Raw genomic sequence first — 5,170 nt, 5'->3', positions numbered from 1 at the left:
TATACATATATATTTTTATGTAAATTCAATTGTAAATGTCAATAAATAATTTTTTTTAAAATGACATCGGTTTCGATTATTACAATTGACAAACAGTTTTTTTAGGGCTTCAGATTTTTTTTTTGTTTTTCAAAATCCTTTAATTATTAAGTACTAAAATGACTTTAGAAGCAATATGTTGATAGTTGAATACTTTTTGTCTCGATATAATTTAAATGGAAGAGATAAGTTTCCAAGAACACTGAAATAATATTGGCTAATAATTCATTTCTCTTAAACGCAGAGATCAAAATTAGTATCAGGTATAATTTTAATGCACTTATCTCATCCATTTATTCTATTCCTCTCCTACATCGATCCCATGTCGTGTACCCATATCCCTTGTTCCACTCCCAACTGTAATTCTTAAATTGGTGAAACATAAAACCTTCTCAAAGACCACATCACGCATAACATAAGTATTCCATTTCCTTTAGAAACTCTTCTGCATCACAACTTTCTGAACACTCCTTGTCCTTAAACCACTCTTTTGATTTTGACAATACCTCCATACTAACCATAGTCCGAAACAATGACAATTCCCCTCTCTTTCCTTTTTCTTTTCCTTCCTCACCTACTTTATTAAGTTATGTTCACCAAATATAATTACTGTTATTACATGCTTTATGTAAGTTACATGTTATTACTGCATTACATGCTTCTCTTAGCTTATATAACTATATTTCTACTTCTTTAATTTTTTCATTATACTTACATATTTTATTGATCATATATAAGCTTTTCTTTATAATTTTTTATATTACTTCAATTTGAAATAATTTTCAATTTAAACATGTGTTTACTTATTGTAAAATGATTTTCATATCTTTGTCTTTATTATCGTTTTTTTTCTGCCATTATTCTTAATTTTAATATAACTATAATTCCATAATGTTTCAATATTTGTATAATATTACACAAACCTTTTTTTCAATACTGTTTATGTATCTTTATTATTTGTTATATTCTTATGTATCTAGTTATTCTGTATTTCCTTTCAGGTTGTTACCTTGTTTTTTTTTCTTAGTTCTGAAGATGTCCTCAAATTCCGTTAGAAACGTTGCCACTATTAAATAAATTTTTATTATAGAAAATGTATTTGTGCCATTTCGCAAAATGGCGGTGAATTTAATCTCTCCTGCGATAAAAGTATCTATAACCAGGATATAGTATAGGAAATGGCAAATGCTAAAAAATCAGATACCATCTCCAAATAATATAAAGCACAAGGCCATGGAGATATGTTATTTGAGAATAAAAACAGAACCAAAAAAGATACATTTATGTTTTCCAAGATAACGCCGAACGTGGATATAACATTAGCTAACGATCTAGATATGTAACTAGAGGAGGGAGTCAAGTTTCCATCAAATTTTTAAATTTGCCTTCTTGTTGGACTAATTTTTCTCACTTTCCCTAAGTATTCGTAAATATACATTTTTTCTCCCTCCCAAATCCTCTCTCATCATTGCGCAAAAATCTGATAAGTTCTGAGAGGACAGAATTAAAAAATTACTTGAAAGATGGAAACATGTAATAGATCAAAATGGGTCATATATAATTGATTAAATATATTTACAAGAATCTGAAGTTTTTATTGAAATCACAAGTAAAAAACGCTGCGAACTTTTTTTAAAACCCAATAGATAGTACTAAATGTAGTATTTTATATAAATATAAATATAGTACTTGTATTGTAAATTGTAGCGGCAGTGGGGGTTTAAAATTAAACTTACCAAGACTGCCGGCTTGTATTAAATAAATAAAAACAAAAAAATAACAATAAATATTATTTATTAAGAGGATTAATTCGGAAATAATAATAAAAAAATGAAAATAGTCGCATTAAAGGAACAAATGAATATATTTACTCATTATACAAAATAATTAACAAAGAACCCCAAAAAAAGTTAATGATTTTGAACCTTGACCTATCTCGCCGAGTGCAGGTCACTGAGCGATCTCTTCTTCCGTTTCCTCTTCGATATTGTCAAATGTGCCACTACGTCCCACTGAGGATTGAGCAACTAACACTTAATCATATCTGTAACAACTGTCTTTGAGGACTTCATCTCTAAAAGTTACTTAAACTAAGACAGTGTCTAAACTTGAAGGCTTGGTCCCTAGAACTGTGTAGGATCAAGCAGTAATACACCCACTGTATACTCACTTAATTCCTACATATAACTACTACTATTACACATACATATAAATTATATATAACTAAGTATATATATATTATATATATATATACAGTATGTGAAAATTTATGTAAATTTTTTATTAAAAAAAACGAGTATATATAATGTTAAGTGTTAGTATCAACTTCCTTACGAATATAGCTTAGTCCTTGTCTCTTACGTTACAAAAACTTTACTAACAGACTTAATCGAAGAGTGGAATAGACAATTGCAACAGTCAACTAAAGGACGACCATTAAACAAAATACATTCCGAACATCAGCTCACAAAACTCACAAGCTACGACATAACCTACAACCAGGCATATTACCAGGCAGAAGTTATTATATTTATTTCATTATTGTTTTTGGTGAGTATACGACTAATTAAATACACTTTAATTGCGCTAGTCGCGAAAAGCCATATGTTCTCTTCTTAATACATCTTCTGAGAGTTGATATATATTTTTGGTTTGTTTACTTTCAAGTCAGTTTAGTTTTTTCTTGTGCATGTTCTTGTTGTTCTAGGAAATAATAGATGTATGTACATTCTGTGTAGGCAGAACTAGGCCTGAATTCCATGTGAAGAGTTTGAGAAAAAGTATTTAAAATGACACATATGTTTATTCACAAATTTCTGTTATTCCCTTTTCTGTCCGTTTGTTGGAAGTGTCCGTTATGGTGAGTTTCACTGTAGGTAATAATTAGGTTCAACCGTTTATGTATTCATAATATCTTACACTGAGTGCTCCGTAACAAATGAATGGAAAATTATCATATTAAAAATATGAATTATTATTTTTAACCATACGAAAACTCATTTTGAACAACGAAAAGATATTTTTCTCATATTTTAATACGGTGCCTGACTTATGGTATAATTTTATCTGCATCATCCATAAACATAACAAAATCATATTATCTGGAGTTATTAAAAATTGATAGTGGCGATTCCCTGGTGAAACTTTTTTAGTACAGCTGGCAACGTTGTAGACTGACTTTGCTGAATTGTTCATAAACTACATTGGCGGGTGACTCGGAGTTGTGACAGTGAACGTTTTAATTTATTTACTTTCACATTTAAAAAATATTTTCTTTTATATTATATTAACAATATTATCTTTTATTTCATGTATATGTCATTATATCTATATGAGAAAGATAATAGATTACCTTTTTGCGCTAATGTTGGGAGTAGCAGATAGGATGCAATGTAAGCATGGATTATTAAATATACCAACACTGGTAGAGGAACCTTCACCATTGTTTGATTGGATGGATAATGACAAGGATTGTACGAGCTCCTTGTCCATTTATTTATCGAATAAAGAACCATCGATTATCGAAGATAATCCTTGTATGATATGGTGGACCTTGTTTTCAAGTATGTGCTCAGAATTTTAATGCGTTGTATACTATAGATTTTGTATCAGGAGGAAATATTTCGTGTCCCGACACTTATCTCAGCTTTTTTTTAATGAAATCTTAAGCTGCTTATCTTAAGATAGTGAATGATCCTTTATTTATTAACCAGATAAGATTACACCAATAGCAATAGATTAGTACATATTCCATGATGACAGTCTACCATTGCATATATCATTATGAAATTTATTATTAGTTTATTAGTTTTCAGCGAATAAGTTATCAATATTATAATTCTTTTTCCAAAACCAGGAAAACCTCCTAATAATCCTCCTTCGTATAGACCTATTAGCTTACTTGTAATCCTCTCAAAAATGTTTGGAGAAAATCCTCCTAAAACGTATTCTATCCATAGTTGAATCACAGAGTTTTCCCGCACATTAATTTGGATTCCGTCCTAGGCACTCCACAGTTCAGCAAGGCCTCAGAGCTTCTTCAGCTCTTGAAAAGAAACAATACTGCTCGGGTGCCTTTCTGGACATAGCGCAAGCTTTTGACCGGGTATGGCATGCCGGATTGCTTTTCAAGCTCAAATCCACATTAGCCCAAACCTTAAACCTTAGCCTCCGCTCCTACCTCTCAGATCGCTCATTTTGAGTTCGTAGTGGTTCTGAGTACTCATCTACCCCATCGAGGCAGGAGTTCCCTAAGGCAGTGTCCTGGGTCCTGTCCTCTACATCCTCTTCACTGCTGACATTCCCATCACTCCAGACACGTTCCTGGCAACATTTGCCGATGACACAGCTATCATATCCCCCAATCCCGATCCTGTAACAGCCTCATCCAATTTCCAAACACACCTCACCCAGATTGAGCAATGGTGCAACCAATGGCGGATAAAAGTAAGTGAATCGAAATGCAACCATGTGACTTTCAATCTCCGCCGCAGCTTCTGTCTACCTGTTACTCTTAATAATATTCCTCTACCCAGATCCGACACAGTGCGATACCTCGGATTCATTTTGGACAAAAGACTCACCTGGAACCAACATACTAGACTTAAAAGACAAGAACTCAACAAACGATTCATCCAACTATACCGACTGATCAGACATATCTGGACCTACGGACTTGAACTTTGGGAAACAGTTAAACCGTCGAACATCAAATCCAATCCTTTCAATCCAAAATCCTAAGAACCATAATTAATGCACCCTATTACGTTTCCAACAGAACACTACACCATGACCTTTTTTTCATACACATAGTTTGATTATGTTCATTTTGTTTATTGTTGTTTGTATTCTTATTTTATTTTATTTTAGTATGAATTATATATCATTCATCACTATTACCTATTGCTCAAAACTGTGTGGCAGATTTTAATATCTGTCAAAAAAAAAAAGTTACCAATAGAGACTGTATTTTTGTGTAATTGCATATTTTGTTCCCTACCTTCAAATTCCCCAAATCCCCACAGATTCCCGAATTATGGAAAAGACATTTAAAAGCACTAATTTATATCGTTTATAGAATTAAGAGATGTGCGGTGATAATGGTTATTCATTGCTTCGATAATTATGTATA

The 5,170-nt window shown here is 31.9% G+C and overlaps 1 long non-coding RNA gene across 1 annotated transcript in view; it reads right to left on the bottom strand.

Annotated features, from left to right (window-relative positions):
* The window catches only part of LOC136796634 (uncharacterized), an 8,728-nt gene extending 5,146 nt beyond the window's left edge, over positions 1 to 3,582 (bottom strand). Inside the window, exon 1 of the long non-coding RNA XR_010844386.1 lies at positions 3,392 to 3,582. This is a non-coding gene — a long non-coding RNA (uncharacterized lncRNA). The remainder of the gene's footprint in view (positions 1 to 3,391) is intronic.
* Positions 3,583 to 5,170: the final 1,588 nt, after the last annotated feature.

The sequence above is a fragment of the Halyomorpha halys genome, unplaced genomic scaffold, assembly GCF_000696795.3.
Source record: "Halyomorpha halys isolate HHAL.00 unplaced genomic scaffold, Hhal_1.1 Scaffold691.1, whole genome shotgun sequence".
In the NCBI taxonomy this organism is placed as follows: domain Eukaryota; kingdom Metazoa; phylum Arthropoda; class Insecta; order Hemiptera; family Pentatomidae; genus Halyomorpha; species Halyomorpha halys.
Note: the sequence above shows the minus strand (reverse complement) of the source record. Positions and strands in the feature narration are given on the sequence as shown.